This window comes from Microcebus murinus, chromosome 2, assembly GCF_040939455.1.
Source record: "Microcebus murinus isolate Inina chromosome 2, M.murinus_Inina_mat1.0, whole genome shotgun sequence".
In the NCBI taxonomy this organism is placed as follows: Eukaryota; Metazoa; Chordata; class Mammalia; order Primates; family Cheirogaleidae; genus Microcebus; species Microcebus murinus.
The window spans coordinates 34,670,300-34,696,256 of record NC_134105.1 but is presented as its reverse complement, the minus strand read 5'-3'; the positions used below and the strand labels follow the sequence as shown (position 1 = coordinate 34,696,256).

At 37.6% G+C, this 25,957-nt stretch overlaps 1 protein-coding gene across 1 annotated transcript in view; it reads left to right on the top strand.

The window, feature by feature from the left end:
• PIK3R3 (phosphoinositide-3-kinase regulatory subunit 3) overlaps positions 1-25,957 on the top strand; it is a 107,949-nt gene that overhangs the window by 1,458 nt on the left and 80,534 nt on the right. The window lies entirely within an intron of this gene.

Below are 25,957 nucleotides of genomic sequence, written 5' to 3'. Positions count from 1 at the left end.
CTCCATAGAATATAGTTGCTCAGAGAAATCTATGTGCAGTATTTTATTACTCTTTAATTTATGATGATTTAATTTATGGGATAGAGTTTAATAGAACTACAATACCTAGAGTAAAAAAGGAATGTTCCTCTTTCCTGTGAATATGTGATATGTACATATATGTGATAGGTTCCTATACACATAATATAAAGTATACATATGCAGTACTGTATTTTTATTTTAAAGCTTTGTCTGAGGCCATTACAGACGTTTTGTGTGTCTGGTAGGAAAGGAAAAGGAAGGGAAAATGGAAAATTTGATGTTTTTCTTTTTCATTAAAGTCTACTCTATTTTATGATTATTAGCTGTCAGATTTTCAACCCCCCCTTTGCAATTACAGACAGTGCTTTATGTAATGATTTTGAATAAGTAGAGGGCCTTTGTGACTGCTTGTTTCAATTGTGGATGAATTCTTTATGTATTTTAAAAATGTGTTGTAGCTTAAGCCTACAGAATAAATTGTGTGTCATTGGGGATTGGGGAACCTCACTTATTATAAGACTGTGTATTTTTGGAAACGTTTGAAATGATTTGACCCCATGCAAATGTAATGAAGTATAACTGTCTTATAGAAGGTATGTAGAAATTGTTTTCTGTGTTCTTGCAAACAGTGAATTATCCTCTTTATTTTTTTTTCAATTAGTCATAGTGTTAAATGATGCTATACTAACAACTAATATTGAAAAACCCTTTTTCACTCTTAATGATCACTTAGAATTTTTTTCTTTTCCTTCATTTTAGAGCCTTCTTTATTTGCTTTTATAATTGTGACTGCAATCCAGATGCAGCTTTTCAGTGTTTTGTAAAGTTTGTAAGATTTGCCACCCATCTATTGTGTTTCCCCTTTGTTTCCCCCATAATGGTAAAGCATCACTTCTATTAGATACATTTGTCATTCATAGGAATGGAAATCTAGTACATCACTGGTACCTCTCTTGCAAAAAGTAAGGTTAATAATTCTAGATTCCTGTTATTATAACAATTATATATTCAAACTGCCTTAGAATTATACTGTATTATATAGTATCTTGCCTTGCAGACATACAAAGGGAATTTGTTGGGTGGGAGGTGAATAGGGAGGAGGGGAGAAAATGAAGGCACTAATGGTTGAAAAATGTTGGCCTAGTAGAAAAATATTGGCCAAGTTGAGTCAAGTTGTCCAAAAATAATTTTAAGAAAAGTTGACTGTTACGATTATATGGAAATGTGGGTTTTATAACGTTGTATAGAAAATTCTGATCCAAACTTTATTTTCTATGGAAATAAACTTTTGAGTTTAGAATGTTATCCTTAAATGAAATTGTGCATACTGAGATTCTATTGAGAATATGGAAAATATACATATGCTGTTCTTTATTACCTATTTTGGAGCATTAATGTAGAATATGATTAGTTATTCCTAACAGCTTTTTTAAAAGGAAGCACACTTGAGTATGCTGAAACATTGCCTATGAAGTAAATGGTTTTTCATAGAAATAATGTGAATGCCAACTTTGTTTTGTGCAATAAATTAAGTTTTTAAAGCATTTAAAACTATATCATTAGTGAAATGGTTGCAGCATGCTTTATATGTTTTTCTAGCTGTTACCCCAGTTCAAGTTTATAACTCTTATTTTCTGCTTGTACTGGTGTGATAGCACACGGACTGTTGTCTCCTGTTTCTACAATCCACAGTAATTAGTTAAAGTATCATCTGATGATTTACCTTCAAAAACTAATCTAATGGCTTTAAAAACCTTCCAATGTCTTCCCTTTCGCTACTAAGAAGAACACCAGATTGCTTACCCTGTCATATAAGTCCCTCTATTTTTGCTTACAATCTAATTTTCCAGTTCATTCTCCTCCTGGCATTCATCATAAATTCTGTGAAAGCTATATTGTATTTGCTGTTCCTTGAATGTATGCTTTTTTCTTCTTCCTGGATGCCTTTCACTCCCCATGGTCACATGTTAAAATTTTATATACATATGTTTAGGACCCCGGTCAGGTGCCTTCTTTGCCAGGATATATGTTCCCTGATCCCTTCTGTTAGAAGTTATTCCTCCTTCATTTTCCCTCCCTCTTCTAACATTCTCAGATGGAATTTCTTTCATTTTGCTTAGAGTAACTACTGTACTTATTTATGTATACTTTCCCCTGTGGAATTGTCCTCCCACCTGGTTATGAATGAGTGTCTTAGGTTGCTCAGGGTCTTGAGAATAGTAGACAATTTAATCAATATGCGTTGAATTAATAAATAACTAAGGAGCACCGTTTTTTTCCTAGCCCTCAGGTGCTTTTCCACTTAAGGTCCTTGGTCATCTCATTCCTTGGCTATTGCAATAGCCTAGGGTTAAATAACTTTTGAATTAGACATTTGTTTACTTAGGGCCTTTAACTGTAATGGTGCCACTATTTTTTATATGTATTTCATCTTAATTTTAGACAGAACCATAAATGTAAAATTGTTATGTATTATTGCTTCAAGTGGCCTCAAAAACTGTTTTTTTAAAGATGTTTCCCTCCAGGCTGTATTTTCAGTAACTGTCATTACTGTGCATCCTGAAGGTTTCTAAATAACTGCATGGATTCCTATGTCTGCTCTCACAGATAACATAAAAGTTGAATCCAAATGGGGATTTAATGTTTTAATGTTTATGTATTTCCTGGCAGAAGTAGAAATACTGAACTGTTGAGATGAAACATAAAGCTTTTTATTGTAAAAATGTTAAGATTGTGGTACAGAGAATTGCTTATAAGCATCTTGGTTAGTCCTGCTGTGAATTTGGGAATTGGGATTACTCCATAGCAAAGCAATTGCTGGGTAGGCCTCTCAAAGATTGTCTCATTTGGTATAGGAGCTATTGGAGGATTACCCATATACAACTCATTATAAACCCATGCAAAAAGCTTATATAGCTAGTGATCTTATTAGCTCAGCACTTTAGTTTTGACATTGTTATTGGTTTTATTTTAGGAAAATGTAATAAAAATTTTAAAAATTTAAAAATTAATGAACACAAGTCTTAAGAGTGTAGACTTTTTTAGTTTTCATCAAGACAAACTTTTGAAATTATCTTTAGGGTAGCAATATCTCTTCAGTAGGTAATTAGAAAATTAAAAGTTTTAATTGTTTGGTTAAATGTGAATATAAAGAAGGTCTAGAAACATGGTTCTCAATTTTTTTGATCTTAGTACTCCTTTTAGACTCTTAAAAAATTGTTAAGAACCCCAAAGAGCTTCTGTTTAAGTGGTTGTATCTATTGATATTTGCTGTGTTAGAATGAAACCGAGAAAATGTAAAAAAATTTATTTAATTAATTTTAAAAAATGAAGCTTGTGATAACATAACTTTTTAAATGAAAAAAACTATGTTTTCTAAAAAACAAGAAAAATTAACAAGAAGAGTAACATTGTTTTATGTTTTTGCAAATATCTTTGATATTGGACTTCACAGAAGACATATAAATTCCCATGTCTGCTCCTGCATTCAGTCTGTTGAGATATCACAGATCATAGCCTCTGGAAAACTCTACTGTACAATTATAAGAGAATGAGAATGAAAAAGGCAAATAATGTCTTATTAATACTATGAAAATAGTTTAGACATCTTAGACCTTCTGAAAGAGTCTTTTGAACTCTGGACCACATTTTGAGAACTGCTAGTCTAGAAGTTATACTACATAGTTTGGTGGCCAATAGGTAAAATATCTTCTGATTTTGAGGCCAGATGTAAAGGTTTTTTTCAAGGAAACTTATTTACTTACCCTGGCCTACTTGGTATTTTCAACCTTGTAAAATTTAGATAAAGTAACATTTTGGTGGAAAACTGGTACATTTGCCCTGTGGTTGGGGAAAATATTTGCTGAGACCCACACTGAAGACATAGATCACCTGCCACTGCATGGTTCTTACTCTTAGCAGCTTGGGTATCCTGCTTCTGTGGTTGAATTTTTCTCTTTAATCCTAGACTTTTGATGGGTTCACGTTATATATAAATGCTTCTCCTGTGTGTGGTAAGGTATTTCTTTTATGATCTAGGTATCACTTTTTAATTATATTGTAATATGGGACAAATGTTAAATTAATACAATCAAATGATGTAAAAGCCATGCCAATATTTTTCTTTTTTTTTTTTGAGACAGAGTCTCACTTTGTTGCCCTGGCTAGAGTGCCGTGGTGTCAACCTAGCTCACAGCAACCTCAAACTCCTGGGCTCAAGTGATCCTTCTACCTCAGCCTCCTGAGTAGCTGGGACTACAGGCATGCGCCACCATGCCCGGCTAATTTTTTCTATGTATTTTAGTTGGCCAATTAATTTCTTTCTATTTTTAGTAGAGACGGAGTCTCGATCTTGCTCAGGCTGGTTTCGAGTTCCTGACCTTGAGAATCCTCCCACCTCGGCCTCCAAGAGGCCAATATCTTTTTATGTCTTATTGAAAAAGATTAGCCATTACTTTCATTTAGTATATTATAGTTTAAAGTTTATCCAACTATGTTTCATTAGAAGTATAGTGATTCTCCCGTTTCACAATGCCTTTAAAATTGATTCTTACCACCGTTTTGATGCTAAATACTTGTTCTATCTTTTCTTTTCTTTTTTTTTTTTTTTTGAGACAGAGTCTCACTTTGTTGCCCAGGCTAGAGTGAGTGCCGTGGCGTCAGCCTGGCTCACAGCAACCTTAATCTCCGGGGCTCAGCGATCCTACTGCCTCAGCCTCCCGAGTAGCTGGGACTACAGGCCTGCGCCACCATGCCTGGCTAATTTTTTGTATATATATTTTTAGTTGGTCAATTAATTTATTTCTATTTTTGGTAGAGACGGGGTCTCGCTCAGGCTGGTTTCGAACTCCTGACCTTGAGCAATCCGCCCGCCTCGGCCTCCCAAAGTGCTAGGATTACAGGCGTGAGCCACCACGCCCGGCCTATCTTTTCTATATTTTATATTTTTCTTAGAATATAGAAAGGATAGGACATGTTTGTGCTCACTGTATTTAACCAGGTAGGTAGAAAAAGAATTACAAATATGTCTGTGTGATATGGCATAATTTTTAAATTAAAGGGAGTATTGAAGGAGGAGGCAGCTTTAGTGTAGTAGAAATAACACAGGCTTTGGAAATAGATGATATAGGTTCCAAAACTAGCTATGCTTTTTCTCTGCGTAAGATTATATGGCTAGTACTTAACCTCTCTGAGCATTTGTTATCTCTTTTGTGACATCGAACTAATACCTACCTTGCAGAGTTGTGGGGATTAGCTGTACTATCTCAATATTGTAATATGTACCTAATAATTGTAGCTTATATTTAGAGGTATTATTGATAACATATAATTATCCCAAGTCTACCTATTTGGATACTCTTGCAGTCAAAACCTTTTAGCTATTTTGCCCCATTTTTTTCATCCCTGACATTTAAATTGGGGCCACATTTTATCCAGTTTTTGGGTAGAAATGTTCTTTAGGGTATTTTCTAGTTATAAAATCTCATCAGTCTTTGTAAATGTCCCTCCAAGTCATCTTTTCCTTTTAGTTTCTATTGCCCTTGTCCAGTTTCTTATCATGTCACATTAGAAATGATTTGTAATGAAGGCAATATAAATGCTTTTCTTTTAGCTACACAACAATGTTATAAAATAGGCACTATTATTATCCCATTTTACAGACAGGAAACTGAGATTTAGATAGGTTTAGTAACTTATTAATGGCTCACAGCTTAGCAGGTAGCAGAGCAGGTCTGTCTGCCTGACTCTTAAGCCCAGGCTCTTAAACATTACCTCCTAACTGGTTACTCTGTTTTAATTTCTTCTTACCCTTCTGTATAAATTTATCCTGAATTCTTCAGCCAGTCTAATCCTACAAAAATGTTATTTTCATTATTTTACTGTCCTACTCAAAAATAATCAGCAGCTCTCTATTTCTTCTAAGCAGAGACCATATTCTTAAACTTGCCATACACGATCTTTAGTAACATGGTACCCACTTATATTTATAACTTTATTACTAGTCCTCTATTCACATTTCTCTTCAAGCCCAAGTCCTTCTAGTTCAATACTCTAAATATACTGTGCTCATTTCTAGCTCCAAGCTTTTGTATGCTGCTTCGTATGTAGAATATATACTCATTCCACTCCCATCTTCAAATCAGGATCCTGTGTGAGTCTTCCTTCCTTCTTAATATTTTCTCTAAAAATTCTAGCACTGTACCACTTTATATCTGGAGCTATGGTCTGTTATTCTATTTTGACTTGGAATTATGTATCATATTATGGTATTTAATTATTTCATGAATATAATTTATCTCTCCAAGAAGATAAACTTCTTGAGGTCAGAGTGTCATAGTTCTTTTGTATCTTTTTTTTCACTAAATATTCAGTGCCCAAATATATTGTTAAATCTTAGGCCTATGGATCTAGCCAGCTTCATTTTGTGATTTAAGTTTTAAAATATTGATATTATTTATTATCAGCATAGACCTTTAAGCTTATGAAGAGAATTTATTCTAACAAAGGAAATAATGAAAAAAAATGCAGTGCTTAATGTTGTTATAAGCAAGATTTTATGGTTTGGAATAAAAGTCATTTTTGAAAATTTGAAGAATTAGAAACTAGTGGTAAGTTTTTTATAAATTATAGTACAGTCTATATTTTTTTTTGTTTGAGATGGGTTCTTGAGATGGGGTTTTGCTATATTGCCCAGGCTGGTCTCAAACTCCTGACCTTAAGTGATCCTCTGGCCTTGGCCTCTCAAAGTGCTAGGATTACAGGCATGAATCACCACATCTGGCCATTTTTTCTTATTAGTGTAATGTTTAAGTGCGTGAGTATTAGATATTGATATAAAATGGGAGTGGCATTCATTGCTCAGTGTTTAAGAGCTTTAGACTCAAGTTCTTGGGATTTCCTGTTTTTGTCTTGTCTTGTTTCTAGTTTGTGACCCTGAATAGTTTTCTAATCTGTAGAGCAGGGAGAAGAATATTAGCTCCATTGTAGGGTTATTGTGAGAATTATATGAAATAGTACATGTAAGACATTAGTGTAGGTATCTATTATTATTGTTGTTATTTTTATTATTATTAAGTTAGGATGCCTTGTCCATCTCCACAGTGTCCCATTTAGAGGAAGAACTGGCCTAACAATCAAATTAAATTGAAAAGTAATTTAAATATTTATTCCATCCTCTTAAATATGCCAAAAGGGATTACATTCATAGCATACTGCAATATTACTTAAAATCCTATTTCTTCATCTTTCATAAGTATCTTTGCATGGTTAATTTCAGACTTCCTTCTCTCTCTTAAAACTTGCTAATTTCTCATAACAACTTGAGCAGTCTTTCTTTCTGTTTCTTTTCTCCCCTTCTCAAACTTATTTGTTTTTCTTCCAGGAGTACCTGTCTCCATTAAACTCTCTCCCTTGCTCATTTCATTACACTGGTCTATCTAATAAGGGCCAGGAACCAAGGGAGCAAAGAAAAGAAGCTATGAATACTCACACAGCAACATTTTTGTTTCTGTCGCACTTAACTGTCATAGAGAACATAACATCTTTTGACTTTTAGAAAGATGGGCTCACGCCTGTAATCCTAGCACTCTGGGAGTCTGAGCAGGGAGAGTTCTCTTGAGCTCAGGAGTTTGAGACCACCCTGAGCAAGAGCGAGACCCTGTCTCTATAAAAAATAGAAAACTTAGCAGGTGTGGTGATGCGCGCAGTACCAGCTACTGGGAAGGCTGAGGCAGGAGGATTGCTTGAGCCCAGGAGTTTGAGGTTGCAGTGAGCTATGATGATGCTACAGCTCTCTACCCAGGGCAACAGAGCAAGACTCTGTCTTGGGGTGCGGGTGGGGGAAGTCTGTTTCTACCCAGGGCAACAGAGCAAGACTCTGTCTTGGGGTGCGGGTGGGGGAAGTCTGTTTAGTTTTAAAAAGACTATCGTGGTTTAGACCTACTGCAGGACATTAATTCAGGATTTGGGGTTTAGTTTTTCTCTGAATAGTCATGAACTGTCAGAGCAGCTATCTTATCTGTCTTACTGAGACTAACCCTGGGCCTCTTTTTGATTCCTAGGGCTCAGCCATGGGAGTTTATAGTAGAGTTGCCAGATGAAATACATGCAATATGGGCCATACAATATTTGGGACATAGTTATACTAAAAAATTATTCATTGCTTATTTGAAATTCAAATTTCACTGGATGTCCTGTATTTTTATTTTCTAAATCTGGCAACCCTAATTTAGAGAGAGGCTGTTGACTAGACAGTACTTTGTAATACAATCTCTCTATGGTAATTTTGGATTAGATGTGTAACTTGATGTAGTAGATGTCAGGATACTTTTGGTTTTAATAATAGAAAATCCAACTCAAATTAGTTAAAATAAAGAGGATTTATAGGCTTTGTATTTGAAAAGACCAAAGGGAGTGAGGGCCCCTGGCATGGTTTGATCAAGGCTATCAGGCTTTGGCCCTGTTTTTCTTTAATCTGTTGGCTTTATCCTATATCAAATTTTATCTCAGATTGGGTTCCCTGGTAGTATAAGATGGCTGCCTTTGCCTCCTGGGACTGCATGTTTCCTCATTCCTTGGAGAGAAAGAAGATGCTTCCCACAAATACAACACAAAAGTCCTGAGCTTGACACTAATTGGACCATCCTGTGTTCCAAAGGATTGCCATCTTAAATCTGTATAGCTTTTTTTTTTTTTTTTTTTTTTTGAGACAGAGTCTCGGTTTGTTGTCCAGGCTAGAGTGAGTGCCGTGGCGTCAGCCTAGCTCACAGCAACCTCAAACTCCTGGGCTCGAGCGATCCTTCTGCCTCAGCCTCCTGAGTAGCTGGGACTACAGGCATGCGCCACCATGCCCGGCTAATTTTTTTTTTTTTTATATATATATCAGTTGGCCAATTAATTTCTTTCTATTTATAGTAGAGACGGGGTCTCGCTCTTGCTCAGGCTGGTTTTGAACTCCTGACCTTGAGCAATCCGCCCGCCTCGGCCTCCCAAGAGCTAGGATTACAGGCGTGAGCCACCGCGCCCGGCTGTATAGCTTTTTTTGTTTAGACCAGTGGTTCTTAAACTTGAGTGTGCAATGCACCAGAACTACCTGGAGGATTTGTTAAAACACAGTTTGCTAGACTTTACCCACAAAGTACCTGATTCAGTAGGTTTGGGCCTGGATTCCAAGAATTTGTATTTGTTAACAGGTTCCCAGATGTTACTGATTTTGCTGGTCACCAACCACACTTCGAGAACCATTGCTGCATCAGATCAGGGCCTATTCCTGGAGCTGGGGAAAGGGTCATTTCCACCTAAACTCCATACCAGTGTGGGGAGGGAACAAGTTATGTTTTAGGAGGATAACAATAATGTCCACTAAGGCCAGGCACGGTGGCTCATGTCTGTAATCCTAGCACTCTGGAGGCTGAGGTGGACGGATTGCTCAAGGTCAAGAGTTTGAAACCAGCCTGAGCAAGAGCGAGACCCCTTCTCTACTAAAATTAGAAAGAAATTAATTGGCCAACTAAAAATATATAAAAAAATGAGCCGGGCATGGGTGGCACATGCCTGTAGTCCCAGCTACTTGGGAAGCTGAGGCGGGAGGATCACTTGAGCCCAGGAGTTTGAAGTTGCTATGAGCTAGTCTGATGCCATGGCACTCTAGTCTGGGCAACAGAGTGAGACTCTGTCTCAAAAAAAAAAAAAAAAAAAAAAAGTCCACTAAAGAGAGGACTGCTGGTTTTTGCCTACCTAGCTTCCCTTCCCTCTTATTTAGGTAACAGCTTCCTAATTTTTCTCTTGGAACCACTCCTCTCCCATTTGCAGTGATGTAGCTTGGGTGGAGTTGACCTAATCCATTGGTTTAAAGGTGGGCACATGATCCAGGCCTCTCAACCAGAGCATTTGTCTGGTCACAGTGATTATCTCAGGAGTGAATAGGGCAGTGGTCTTTGTAGTATAAGTCAGTGTACATCCCTGTACATTCCTGTTTACTGTCCTGGTTGGCAATATGAAGATGACATAATCCCTGCCCTCAAGGAACTCGGACTATAATTAAAGAAGACATAAATGTAAACAAATGCATATAGTACTTCTCTTTATAACTCACTTCTTTCTCATGGCTATCATCTAATGTACATTTCTGTTATATACTGTATTACCTACTTTTTAATCCTTAACCATACTTTTTATTAGTTTTTAGCCTCTTTAGTTCTCATAAGATTATAAATTCCATCAGGATAAGGACTGGGTCCATAAGCAGTTGCTGGATCTCTAATACCTAGTCTTGTCTCTGGCATATAGAAAGTACTCAATAAATATTAGTTGAATGAATGAAGTATAGTAATAAAAGAACATATAAAGAAAGAAGAGGGAATGATTGCTTTACTGATAGACTAGGGACAGGTAGCAGCCTGGGCAAATTCATAGAGTTATTAAAGCACCATAAGTTTTGTTGAAGCACAGTGTGTGAGGTGGGATGTAGTGTTAGGCTGAACAGGACAGGTTGCTGAGTCTGGACAGATTGGTGAGGTCCAGATCATTAAAGGCCCTGAATGCTATATTTAGGGATTGGACTTTATCCTGTGAACAGCTAGGGAGCCGCTAACTGACTGTTTCAAGTAGGGAAGAGAATATTTTGGCTGCAAAGTGAAAAATAGATTGGAGGAGAGTAAGAAGAGAAACTTGTTAGGGGCCCATTTCAGTGCAGAATAAAGATGTTTTGAAAGCCTAAGGCAAAGTTAGTAGCAGTGAGAATGAATAGCAGGGTTGTTTAAAAAATAGGATTGATGGGACTGGACTCTTGAGGAAAATGAAGGACTCTAGAATGACTTCTAATTTTCTGGTTTGGGAGATGGTGGTATTATTAACCAAGAAAGGCAATTTAAGGAGGAAGGACAGGTTTGAATTATATGGCCTCTTACATAAAAATGAGACAGTGGTGAAATGGTCTGAGTTTTCTGCTTTTGGTGAGGTTCTTTTTTTTTTTTTTTTTTTTTTTTTTGAGACAGAGTCTCACTTTTGTTGCCCTGGCTAGAGTGAGTGCCGTGGCGTCAGCATAGCTCACAGCAACCTCAAACTCCTGGGCTCAAGCAATCCTGCTGCCTCAGCCTCCCAAGTAGCTGGGACTACAGGCATGCGCCACCATGCCCGGCTAATTTTTTTGTATATATATTTTTAGTTGGTCAATTAATTTCTTTCTATTTTTAGTAGAGACGGGGTCTCGCTCAGGCTGGTTTCGAACTCCCAACCTCGAGCAATCCGCCCGCCTCGGCCTCCCAGAGTGCTAGGATTATAGGCGTGAGCCACCGCGCCCGGCCCGGTGAGGTTCTTTTTCTCTTAGGTTTTACTTGGGGAGGGAGGAGAGTGGCTCCTACAGCTTCTAGGTTTGGGACCTAGAGCGGATGGCAGTAAATCAGATAGTATGGGGTTCCTAAGGGTGGGGGAGCGATTACAGTGGGAGCTGAATGTTTCTAGGGTTTTAGTTGCTAAGGTCACTTTTAGTTTTCATATGTTTAAGCTGCCTCATCTTTTTCGAAAACAAATGGGTATAAATTATAAGAAAATTAACTCTTAAGATTCATGAGTTAGGTTCAATACCAGTGGAAATGTGAATTGCTGCAGACTTTTGGAAAGTTTTACAATATCTAGTAAAATTGCTCTCTCTCTGAATCAATTCTGTAGCAATAAAAGTGTCAACAGGTAAAGGTATATGTATGAGATATTTTTGTGACATTGTTTCTAATATTTGCCCTTAAAAACAGCCCGAATGTCCAGCAATAGTGCGTATGGATATGTAATATAAATTATAATGTACCTATATTGTGAAATATTTTACAATTCAGGGAGAATGTGTTAAATCTGCATGTATTGACCTGGAAGGATGTCTGTGATAGATTATAGAGTAAGACAAGCAAATTATAAAGAAATGTGTATAATAGGATCACATTTTTATTTAAAAAAAAAAAAAAACCCTAAAACTATGTTTCACATTCTTATTTCGGATTATATAGAACCTGGAGAAAGATATAAAGGTGTATTTTATTCCAGGTACACTTTCAAAGGAATATAGCCATAAACAAAACGAAGTCCTTGCCTTATGTGGGAAGAGATATACCAATGAAAAAATTAAGAAGTAAATAAATATATGGTATGTTAGGTGGAGATAAGTACCATAGAGAAAATACCTACTGACTAAGGGGGACAGAGAAGAAATTACTATTTTATTTTGAGTAGTCAGAGGAAGCCTCACTGATACGGTGATTTAACCTTCTTGTGAAATATAATACACACTATTAATAAAGAGTATATAAAATATTAATATAAATGTATAGTTTATTGACTTTACATAAAGTGAATAACCATGTAACCACCACCTAGATAAAGATGTTGAAGATAGCCAGCTTCCCAGAAGCCTAAAGCATTCCCTTTTCTAATTGTTCCCCTTCTTCCTAGGAGAGGTAACCATTGATTTGACTTTTTATGGTAGTTGCTTCCTTGTTTTTCTGTATAGTTATATCCCTAATGATATATATTATATTTGCCTGTTTTTTTTTTTTTTTTTTTTTTGAGACAGAGTCTCACTTATTGCCCAGGCTAGAGTGAGTGCCGTGGCGTCAGCCTAGCTCACAGCAACCTCAAACTCCTGGGCTCAAGCAATCCTCCTGCCTCAGCCTCCCGAGTAGCTGGGACTACAGGCATGCGCCACCATGCCCCGCTAATTTTTTCTATATATATTAGTTGGCCAATTAATTTATTTCTATTTATAGTAGAGACGAGGTCTCGCTCTTGCTCAGGCTGGTTTTGAACTCCTGACCTTGAGCAATCCGCCCGTCTCGGCCTCCCAGAGAGCTAGGATTACAGGCGTGAGCCACTGCGCCCGGCCTATTTGCCTGTTTTTGAATTTGATATACATGGAATGATACAGTATATATTCTCTTGTGTTTTTCATTCAGTATTAAGAATTATCTATAGTGTTTTCACATAGCTGTGGATCTTTCTTTTTTGTCACTGTATGGTATTTCATTGTGTATCACAGTTTATTTCTCCTGTTGATAGATAATTGGGTAGTTTCAATTTTTGGCTACTGTGGACGATGCTGCTATGAACATTTTTTTTTACATATATACTATTACATATCAGTCAACCTTTTTCTGTAGGGCATATATCTGGGATTCAAAGATTCTGATTTATAGAATCTGTGTATGTCATCCCTTCTAGAATGCCAAACTATTTCCCTCTGTAATAGTATTTGAGAATTACTCTATATCCACAACAGCCCTAAATATTGTAAGACATTTAAGTTTTTGCAAATCTCAAGTGTGTGTATAGTGGTTTCTTATTGTGGTTTATTTTTTTTTTTTTTTATTTTTATTTTTTTTTTTTTTACAGTTCATTCAGCATCAGAATCTTATTGTGGTTTAAATTCATTTGTATTTTTCTCACTCCAAATGAGGTTTATTATCTTTTCATGTGTTGGCTGTTTGATTATCCTCTTTCATGAAATGCATTTTCATGTCTTTTGCCCATTTTTCTATTGAATTGTCCTTTTTTTCCCTCTTAACTGATTTGTAGGAGTCATAGATTCTGAGTTCTTTTTCTATTATATGTGTTGCAAATACCTTCTTTCACTTAAAATGACATTTTGAGCAGAGACCTGAAGGAAGTGAAAGAGTGAGCATAGGCATAACTGAATGAAGGATATTATAAGTAGAGTGAGATCAATTACAAAGACCCTAAGGCAGGAGTATTTTTGAAATATTGCAGGAACAGCAAAAGATCCTTACCTGAGGTTGGGAAGGGAAGGATTAAGAAGATTGCTAAAAAAAAAAAAAAAATGCAAAATGAAAAGAAACTTGCGGAGTAAGCATTATTGGTAAAAATGTGAATTATAAAATTCATTCCAGGCCGGGCGTGGGTGGCTCACGCCTGTAATCCTAGCACTCTGGGAGGCCTAGGCAGGAGGATTGCTTAAGCCTAGGAGTTGGAGGCCAACCTGAGCAAGAGCGAGACCCCATCTCTACTATAAATAGAAAGAAATTAGCCAAAACAACTAAAAATAGAAAAAATTAGCCGGGCATGGTTGTGTGTGCCTGTAGTCCCAGCTACTTGGGAGGCTGAGGCAGGAGGATTGCTTGAGCCCAGGAGTTTAAGGTTGCTGTGATCTAGGCAGATGCCACGGCACTCTAGCCTAGGCAAGAGAGTAAGACTCTGTCTCAAAAGAAAAAAAAAATTTATTCCTTGATATTACTGCAAATATGTAGAAATGGAATATGTTGAAGGAAGGGAAATAAAAAAATATAATTAAATGAAAATATCAGGCCGGGCGCGGTGGCTCACGCCTGTAATCCTAGCACTCTGGGAGGCTGAGGCGGGCGGATTGCTTGAGGTCAGGAGTTCAAAACTAGCCTGAGCAAGAGCGAGACCCCGTCTCTACTATAAATAAAAAGAAATTAATTGGCCAACTAATATACATAGAAAAAATTAGCCGGGCATGGTGGCACATGCCTGTAGTCCCAGCTACTCGGGAGGCTGAGGCAGAAGGATTGCTTGAGCCCAGGAGTTTGAGGTTGCTGTGAGCTAGGCTGATGCCACGGCACTCACTCTAGCCTGGGCAACAAAGCGAGACTCTGTCTCAAAAAAAAAAAAAAAGAAAAGAAAATATCGATTTGATGATGGAACTGTAGACCATTTTTGTCTTAGATTTGTTATATAGAGAAAACAACATTAAAAGTATATTTAAAAATGAAAAGATTTACAAGTAGATGCTGGAACTAAGTTTTATTTTTTTTAAATTTTGTTTTTGAGACAGATTCCCACTCTGTTGCCCGGACTAGAATGTGGTGGTGACAGCCTACCTCACAGCAACTTCAAACTCCTGGGCTCAAGCAATCCTACTGCCTCAGCCTCCCAAGTAGCTGGGACTACAGGCATGTACCACCACACCTGCTAATTTTTTATATATATATTTTTAGTTGTCCAGCTAATTTCTTTTTTTTTTTTTTTGAGACAGAGTCTCACTTTGTTGCCCAGGCTAGAGTGAGTGCCGTGGCGTCAGCCTAGCTCACAGCAACCTCAAACTCCTGGGCTCAAGCGATCCTCCTGGCTCATCCTCCCAAGTAGCTGGGACTACAGGCACGCACCACCATGCCCGGCTAATTTTATATATATATATATATTAGTTGGCCAATTAATTTCTTTCTATTTTTTTTATAGTAGAGACAGGGTCTCGCTCAGGCTGGTTTTGAACTCCTGACCTTGAGCAATCCACCCGCCTTGGCCTCCCAGAGTGCTAGGATTACAAGCGTGAGCCACTGCACCCGGCCTAATTTCTTTCTATATTTTTAGTAGAGATGGGATCTTGCTCTCACGGGGTCTTGCTCTTGCTCAAGCTGGTCTCAAATTCCTGAGCTCAAACCATCCACTCGCTTGGGCCTCCCAGAGTGCTAGGATTACAGGCATGAGCCACCATGCTCAGCCTGGAACTAAGTTTTAGAACATTTTAATCTTCAGAAAGATAAACTTGGAGCTGCCTCTTACTCTCAAGCATTAATATGTGGGACTCTTTATTATAAGAGTTTCCTATTGCTGCCATAACCAATTACCATAAGCTTAATGGCTTAAAACAACACAAACTTATTATCTTAGAGTTTTGGAGGTCAGAATTTTGAAAATGGAGGTCTTGGCAGGGCTGCATTCCTTCAGGAGGCTCTGGGGAGGAATCTACTTTCTTGCCTTTTCTAGCTTCTGAAAGCTGCCTGCATTCCTTGGCTCCTGGCCCCTTATTCCATTTCAAAGCCTGTGGAGTTACTTCTTCAAATTTCTCTCTCTGACCTCTGCTTCTGTTGTCACTTTTCCTTCTCTGACTCTGATACATATGCCTCCCTTTTATAAGGACCCTTGTGATTATTTTGGTCCACCTGGATAATTCAAAGATCATCTTTCCATCTTAATAGTCTTAATTTAATCACACCTGCAAACTCCTTTTTCTGTGTAATGTAACATTTTCACAGGTTCCAGGGATTGGGATGTGGACATCTTCGGAGGGCCATTATTCTGTCTACCATAGACTCTAAATGCAAGAATAAAATTTTTGTCAACTCTATTTCTTAGGGTTGGCTAAAGTGAGGAATTGGAAGTATAAGTAAAAGAGAGAGGGTCATTACTAGCAGAAAATATGGTTGGTGAATGTCTCATATTACCTTTAAGTATTCTATAGTATCTGCCATACAGGGCTAGTTTAGGATTGACCTTACATTTAATGTGAGGGATGCCTGAAAGACCATTTGGAATTTTTAAGTATTTGCTGCTTTGAGAGGAAAGAGTATTGTATTTTGTTAGAAGACTGGTTTGAATTTGGTCTGCTTACCAGCTCTGTGACATTGAACGATTCTCATCTATAACATTGTAGTAATAATACTTAATTCACAAGGATTTTTATAAGAATTATAAATTATAATATTTATATAAGCACATATATGAATATTTTCACATATGCATATAATGAAATAATAGTTTAGTGTCTGGCGTATAGCAGGTACTCTACATCTTTCTTAAAGGTCAGTGTTTTTGTGATACAGTGATAGGGAAATGTTAGGTTAAGATGAGAGACTTTGCTAGAGATTTTGATAGAGGCATCTGCACATCTCATTTGCTAGAGGTGTTCTAGTTCTAGGGGCTCTAGTGTGTATTTGGCTTTGAGATCAGGGTGGGTAAAATCTTGGGACAAGGGAAGCCATAGGTTATATTTGTAGCAAGTGTGGCTAATCATCACTTTTTTTCTATGGCTCATTTTAACTTTTTCTATGGGAAAATTAAAAAATAAATTTTTCTGTCTCCAGGCTGACCTTTTTTTTTCATTATCTGCCTTCAGTCAAATCCCACTGCTCTTCTTTTCAACATAATTATTCTTGGATCTTCACTTTTTCTCTATGGTAATCCTAAATGCTGATCATCTCAAGCAGTAATCCAACAAATATTTATCAAATGCCTTCTATGTGTGAGACACTCAGCACTGGAGATTCAAAAATAAATAAGAAAATGTGTGCCTTCAAGGAGTTCACAGTCTAAGTACAAAGAAAGGGGTCAACAGCTAAACTATAATTAATAACTTTATGTTAGAAGGTTGAGAAAAGCTCTGTAGAATCAAAGAAGAGGTGGCGTTTAACAAGGCCTGAGGATATGGGGAAGATTTCATGGAAAAAACCATGTATGACCTCTTAAAAAAAAGTAGTTGGATGCAGGAGTGTGGTGAAAGAGAGAGGCCAGGTGTGGTGGCTCATGCCTGCAATCCTAGCACTTTGGGAGGATCACTTGAGGCCAGGAGTTCAAGACTAGGCTGAGCAAGAGTGAGACCCCTATCTCTATAAAAAAATAAAAAAAAATAGCTGGACCTGGTAGTGTGCACCTGTAATCCCAACTACTTGGGAGGCAGGAGGATCACTTGAGCCCAGGAGTTGGAGGCTGCAGTAAGCTGTGATGATGTCACTGTACTCTAGCTTAGGCAACAGAGTAAGATCCTGTCTCAAAAAGAAAGAAAAAGGAGAGTGAGAGAAGGAGTTGGGGATGGGCATTCTATGGGGTACAAGGAACCATATGTACAAAGGCATGGGAGGGTGTTGTGTGTTTGGATGAGCTGCTGGTGTTTTGGTGTGTCTAGTGTGAAACATGCCTGTGGGAAGTATATGACAGGAAAATGAGCTTGGAAAAGTAAGCAGAGACCAGACCATGTAGGGCTTTATATGGCATGCTAAAGAGTTTGGACTTTATCCTATATGTAGTGGGGAACTCTTAACACATAATATGCTAAACCAGTATGATTAGATTTGAAACTCAAAAGAAGCTGAGAAAGTAGGAAAAGAAACAGAAGATTGGTCTCTGGTAAGCCCAGGGAGAGATTTTCAAGAGGGAAAAAATGGCTAACAATGTAAAACCTAAAGTGATTATGTGAAATAATGATAGAAAAACTTCTACTGGACTTTGCTATTGGGAGGACCTTAACAAGATGTGTATTTTGGCTGGGCACAGTGGCTCATGCCTATAATCCTAGCACTCTGGGAGGCCAAGGCGGGAGGTGATATCACTTGAGGTCAGGAGCTTGACACCAGCCTTAGCAAGAGCAAGACCCAGTCTTAAAATAGAAAAAAAAAAAATTAGCCAGTCAACTAAAAACAGAAACAAAATTAACCAGGCAAAGTGGCTTTCGCCTATAGTCCCAGCTACTTGGGAGGCTGAGGCAGGAGGATCACTTGAGCCCAGGAGTTTGAGGTTGCTGTGAGCTAGGCTGATGCCTTGGCACTCACTCTAGCCCAGGTAACAAAGTGTATCTAGTGATTGGGATAGAAGCCAAATTATGACAGATTGAAGAGTAAATAGGAGGTGAGAAAATAGAGACTACAAATACAGACCATTCTTAGAGAACTTGCTGTGAAGCAAAAATGAGAGGTAGCAATAGAGAGAAGTAGAGCTCAGACACAATTTTTTTTTTTTAAGATAAAAGAGTTGAACATGTGTTATGTTTTGGTGGAGATTATGAAGTAGAGTTAAGACTACATATTTGGGGGCTGTGTGATTTGATAGAACAGGGAAGGAGGAAATAAACCTTTGCCTAACACTTACATGGAAGAACCTGGGTTTGAAAGGAATGTAGGTTAGAAGATTGGATGAGGTCAGATTTCTTTTTTCTGGTAAAGGGCAATTGTGAGAGAAGAGAAATATAGAGTATTGGGCTTGCGATCTAGAGTAGCCAGTGATTGCTGTGTGGGTTGGAAAAGGTCACTGATGGGAGGCATATGGATGAATTACCAACAGGATAGTAATCTCAGTTAAGATTAGAGACTGTAAAGTTTTAGTGGCACAAATTCTCAACCTGTTATTTTCTTCAGGAGAATTTAGCAGTTGTGGTATAGGAATAGAGGAAGCAAGTGGTTGGATTGATTACCTGTGGTTGAGAGATTTACTGGGTGGTGTGACAAAAGAACAAGGAGCTGGATAGATATTGGCAAGAGAATCGTTAATATCCAACATTGAGAAAATAGTTAAGCAATTAATGATACATTCATATAAAAAACTGTTTTGCAGCTATTAACATGTTGCAGCTTAGAACCCTATTCTAAAGGGTTTATAGAAGTGCTTGTTTTATATGGTTAAAGTAATAAAAGTGCTATATATTGTACAAAGATTTAGTAATGATCAATTGTAATATTCTAGGGATTGTTGTAATGATGTTCATAATGATGAAAAGATAACTCTCAAAACCAGTGTATTGGTGACACCTATTCACACATAGACAATCATTTGACAGAGACTATTAGCTCTTCTTTATAGGTGAAAAAATGAGATTTAGTAAAGGTGACTAAATATCAAAAGAGTGATACCAACAAGTGCTATAGAAATTCAAGAGAAAGAGGTGTTGTCGGGTAGGGTAGAAGAAAGACTTTGGAGATAAATATTTCAACTTGGACTATGAAGGATAGGTAGGATAGTCTTTTTGATTTATTCTTTCCACCTGAACAAAATAAAGGTTCTGTGTAATAGTCTGGTGTCTCATATTCCTTGGAGCCTTTGCTTAGATAAGAAAGAAATATTATTCCTGCTTATTTTGTATTAAAACACCAAGGCTATCTGTGGATGTCATAAAGGGACGTAGCATAATTTGCTGATCTCTGGTGTATCATTTAAGACTGCTTTGGAGGGAACAGAAGAAATAATGACTTCCACCTAACTTTGCAAGTTGAGTCATGAACTCCTTGGTAGGCCTTCTAGAATATGGTTTTTTTTTGCTTTTTTTTTTTTTGAGACAGAGTCTCACTTAGTTGCTCAGGCTAGAATGAGTGCTGTGGCGTCAGCCTAGCTCACAGCAACCTCAATCTCCTGGGCTCAAGTGATCCTACTGCCTCAGCCTCCCGAGTAGCTGAGACTACAGGCATGCACCACCATGCCCGGCTAATTTTTTTTCTATATATATTAGTTGGCCAATGAATTTCTTTCTATTTATAGTAGAGACGGGGTCGGTCTTGCTCAGGCTGGTTTCAAACTACTGACCTTGAGCTATCTGCACGCCTCGGCCTCCCAGAGTGCTAGGATTACAGGCATGAGCCACTGTGCCTGGCCTTAGAATATGTTTTAAGTATAAGTATCAATCACTTTATCTATCTATCCATCCATGTTCTTTTCCCCCTTAGTCATTTATATTTGAGTATTATTTTTATTATAAAAGAAAACACTGAATTTGAAACAATTAAAATCTGTTAAAACCAAGGATTTAGCTCTTTTATGCTGAACTGAAATGGGCAAAAATAGCACCTTTTTAAGGATAGTTGTTTAAATTTCCATTTGTCTTTTTCTTCGAAGTCATGACACCTTCATTTTATAGTTTTAGTAGAGTAAACATTGGAATATAAAACATTTTACATTAAAGAATCTTCAAGAATATATCAGAAAGGATTTAATAAGAATAATTAGATTTAGGGATTGCTGTGTATGAATCTATCACTGATCAGTTTTTGCATTTTGAGATGCCTTTACTTAATATCTGTAGGTTAAATTTCACAAGAAGTCATCACTGTAATCTGTCTCATTTATAGGTAAGTCCCTACTTAATAGATTATGGTTTCAAATGAGTACTGGACACTTTTTTTTTTTTTTTTTTGGAGACAGAGTCTCGCTTTGTTGCCCTGGCTAGAGTGAGTGCCATGGCATCAGCCTAGCTCACAGCAACCTCAATCTCCTGGGCTCAAGCAATCCTGCTGCCTCAGCCTCCCAAGTAGCTGGGACTACAGGCATGCACCACCATGCCCGGCTAATTTTTTTTTTTTTGTATATATATATATTAGTTGGCCAATTAATTTCTTTCTATTTATAGTAGAGATGGGGTCTCGCTCTTGCTCAGGCTGGTTTCGAACTCCTGACCTCGAGCAATCCGCCCACCTTGGCCTCCCAGAGTGCTAGGATTACAGGCGTGAGCCACCACGCCCAGCCAGAGTACTGGATACTTTTTGATAGGACTTATCTGGTAACTACACAGAATTAGAGATAAAACAAACAATTTAATGAGCAAACAAACACTTTAATGAAATAATAAAGCAATATAACAATAAAACAATAATAAAACAAACAATTTAATGAAAAGGTAGCTTCAATAGGGAAAGCACTTTTTAGAAACAACTAAGAAATAACATTAGTGTCACTAAAGTTGGTATATAATCCTGCACTGTTAAATTTGATTGGCTTAAAATAAAAATAAAAAATAAAAACAAGTAAGAAAAACTTGCCAAAACTGACTTGAGAAGAAACTGAAAATCTTTATGGTCTTTTAGCAATAAAAGAAATTGAACTAGTAATTTTAAAAATTTATCAAAACAAGGCCGAGCGCACGTGGCTCACGCCTATAGTCCTAGCACTCTGGGAAGCGTAGGCGGGAAGATTGCTTGAGTTCAGGAGTTCAAGACCAGCCTGAGCAAGAGTGAGACCCCTGTCTCTACTACAAATGGAAAGAAATTAGCCAAAACAACTAAAAATAGAAAAAATTAGCTGGGCGTTGTGGCTCCTGCCTGTAGTTCCAGCTACCCGGAGGCTGAGGCAGAAGGATGGCTTGAGCCCACGAGTTTGAGGTTGCTGTGAGCTAGGCAGATGCCACTGCACTCTAGTCCAGGCAAGAGAGTGAGACTTTGTTTCAAAAAAAAAAATCTATCAAAACAATTCTAGGCCCATACAGATTTTCTTTATTATTGTGATTTAAAAAACCCCCACATAACATAAAATACACCATCTTAACCATTTTTAAGTGTGTAGTTCATTGGTGTTAAGTGTATTTACATTATTGTGAAATAGATGTCTAGAACTTCATCTAGCAAATCTGAAACTCTATACCCATTAAACAATTACTCGTCTTTCCCCCCACGCACTGGTGTATCATTTAAGACTGCTTTGGAGGGAACAGAAGAAATAATGACTTCCAACTAACTTTGCAAGTTGAGTCATGAACTCCTTGGTAGGCCTTCTAGAATATGGGTTTTTTTTTTTTTTTTTTTTTTTTTAAGACAGAGTCTCAGTTGCTCAGGCTAGAATGAGTGCTGTGGCATCAGCCTAGCTCACAGCAACCTCAATCTCCTGGGCTCAAGTGATCCTACTGCCTCAGCCTTCCGAGTAGCTGAGACTACAGGCATGCGCCACCATGCCCGGCTAATTTTTACTTTCTGTTTCTATGAATTTGACTACTTTGGATACCTCATATAAGTGGAATCATACAATATTTTTTCTTTTTGTGATTGGCTTATTTCACTTAATATGTGTTTCCGAGGTTCAACCATGTTGTACCATATGACAGAATTTCCTTCTTTTTTCTTTGAGATAGAGCTGGAGTGCTATGGCGCTAGCCTAGTTTATAGCAACCTCAAACTTCTGGGCTCAAGAGGATCACTCTCCTCAAGTGATCCTCTTGCCTCAGCCTCCTAAGGAGCTGGGACTACAGGTGCGCACCACCATGCCTTACTGATTTTTTTCTATTTTAAGTAGAGATGAGGTCTTGCTCTTGCTCAGGTTGATCTCGAAATCCTGAGCTCAAGCAGTCCTTCCGATTCAGCCTCCTGGCTTTAAGATTTCCTTCATTTTTAAGGCTGAATAATATTCCATATTTTATTTATCTATTAATCTGTTGATAGACATTTGAGTGGCTTCCACCTCTTAGCTATTGTGAATAGTGCTGCTATGAACATGAGACTGAGACTATGCTTTCAGTTCTTTTGGATACATACCCAGAAGTGACATTGCTGGATCATATGGTACTTTTAAAAATTTTTTGAGGAAGCTCCATACTGTTTTCCATAGCAGTTGTACCGTTTTACAATCTCCCCAACAGTGCTCAAGGGTTCCAGTTTCTCCACTTCCTTGCCAACCCTTGTCCTTCCCTTCCCTTCCCTTCCCTTCTCTCTTCCTTCCTTTCTTTCTGTTTTTTTTTTATAGTAGCCATCCTAATCAGGTCCATGTAGTTATTTTTTTTATTATGATATTAAATAACTGGTTTAAACAATTTTATTGATATAAAATTTACATGCCATACAATTCAATGATTTAATGTATAAAATTCTAAAGTTTTATTTTATTTTGAAACAGAGTCTCCCTATGTTGCCTGGGCTAGAGTGCAGTAGCTTCATCATAGCTCACTGCAACCTCAAAATCCTGGGCTCAGGGCCGGGCGCCGTGGCTCACGCCTGTAATCCTAACACTCTGGGAGGCCGAGGCGGGCGGATTGCTCAAGGTCAGGAGTTCAAAACCAGCCTGAGCAAGAGCGAGACCCCATCTCTACTATAAATAGAAAGAAATTAATTGGCTAACTAATATATATATATATAAAATTAGCCAGGCATGGGTGGCACATGCCTGTAGTCCCAGCTACTCGGGAGGCTGAGGCAGGAGGATTGCTTGAGCCCAGGAGTTTGAGGTTGCTGTGAGCTAGGCTGACGCCACAGCACTCACTCTAGCCTGGGCAACAAAGTGAGACTCTGTCTCAAAAAAAAAAAAAAAAATCCTGGGCTCAAATAATCCTCCTGCCTCAGCCTCCCAAGAGGCCCACGTAGTTTTATAAGTGACTTCTACCAAACATTTATGGATAATCATAACGTTAGATAAACTTTTCCTAAATCTAGAAACATTCTTATACTCATTTTATGAGTTATTCTGAGATGAATAATGTCTACATAAAAAGCCTAAGATAATTTGCTGATATAGTCTTAAAGGAAGTAAGGCTGTTAGATAAAAGATCAAGGTATGATTATGTTCTTGTATACATAATGATTATGTTCCTGTAACAACACATAACAAATTTAATTTAAAAAAAATAGCTTTATGGCCCAGGCACAATGGCTCACACCTGTAATCCTAGCACTTTGGGAGGCTGAAGTGGGAGGATAGCTTGAGCCAAGAGGTTTAAAGTTGCAATGAGCTATGATGACAATGCTGCACCCTAGCCGGGGCGAGAGAGGGAGACTCTGTCTCTTAAAAAATAAAAATAAAAACAAGACAAAAAACCTAGAAACAACTCAAATGTCTATCAGTAATAGAATGAAGAAACAGTAGAATATTCATGTAATGTTAGACAGTGATGAGAGAATAAAAAGATAATATCTCCATGTATCAATATAAATAAGTCTTAAAATATAATGCAAAGTGAAATACTAGAGAATTATTCCTGTTATACAAAGTTTGTAAAGATACAAAATGTGTTAGGAGATGGAACTCCTGCGGAAAAACAATAAGGGAATTTGGAAGGGGTAAAAAGTAGTGGTAGAGGAGGAAAAGTCTGAGGAAAAACCAATCTCACATTCCAAGGAACCTAAAAAGTTGCAGCCAGACAGGATCAGAACCAGATAGTTTTTCTGTCATAAATAAAATTCTACTGGGTTGAATGTAAATTATGAATTGAAACACATCATTCTCTGTGTGATTGGTCTCTGTGTATGTATTTTTATATTTTATCACACCTTTAAAAAAGTGTGCTAAAATTCTGTTGTTTTATTTTATTATTTTATTTTTAAAATTCTGTTTTAAATTAGGTAAAATTTTGAAAGTATTTATGTTGGGCTACTTTTTGTTTTATTGAGATATAATTTAAATACCATATATTTACCTTTTTAAAGTGTACATTCAGGCCAGTCATGGTGGCTCAAACCTGTAATCATAGGGTGAGGTGGGAGAACTGCTTGAGCCCAGGAGTTCAAGACCAGCCTGAGCAGCATAATGAGACCCTATCTCTACAGAAAATAAAAAAATTAGCTGGGTATAGTGGTGCATGCCTGTATTCCTACCTACTTGGGAGGCTAAGGCAGGAGGATGGCTTGAGCCCAGGAGTTTGAGGTTACAGTGAGCTGTGATCATGCCACTGCCCTTTAGCCTGGGTGAACAGAGCAAGACCCTGTCTCAAAAAATAAATAAATAAAGTGTACAATTTAATGATTTTTAAAAATATATTCACATAGTTGTACAACTATCAACACTATCTAATTCCTGGATATTTTCATCACCCCCAAAGAAATCATGTAGCCATTAAGAGTCACTTCCCATTCTCCTTTCCCCCAGACTATGGCAACCATTAATCTACTTTCTGTCTTTATGTGTTTGCCTGTTATGGACACTTCATATAAATGAAATGACATGGTGTATGGCTTTTTGTCTTTGGCTTCCTTCACTTAGCATAATGTTCAAGGTTCATTCAGTGGTAGCATGGATCAGTGCTTCCTTTTTCTGGCTGAAGAATATTCCGCTTTATGGATATACCACTTTTGTTTATACATTCATCAGTTAATGGACATTTGGAATTTTTTCTACTTTTTGAGTATTTTGAATAATACTGCTGTGAACATTTATGTACAAGTTTTTATGTGGACTTAAATGTTTTCAGTTCTCTTGTGTATATACCTAGGAGTGGAATTACTGGGTCATGTTTTACATTCCTGACAGCAATGATTTAGGGTTTCACTTTTTCCACATGGTCACCAACACTTATTATTGTCTGTCTTTTTTTTTTTTTTTTTTTTTTTTGAGACAGAGTCTCACTTTGTTGCCCAGGCTAGAGTGAGTGCTGTGGCGTCAGCCTGGCTCACAGCAACCTCAATCTCCTGGGCTTAAGCAATCCTGGTGCCTCAGCCTCCTGAGTAGCTGGGACTACAGGCATACGCCACCATGCCCGGCTAATTTTTTGTATATATATTTTTAGTTGGTCAATTAATTTATTTCTATTTTTGGTAGAGACAGGGTCTCGCTCAGGCTGGTTTCGAACTCCTGACCTTGAGCAATCCACCCGCCTTGGCCTCCCAAAGTGCTAGGATTACAGGCGTGAGCCACCACGCCCGGCCTCGTCTGTCTTTTTGATTATGGCCATCCTAGTGGATGCGAAGTGATATCTCACTGTAGTTTTTTTTTTTTTTTTTTTTTTTTTTAGACAGAGGCCTTCACTGTA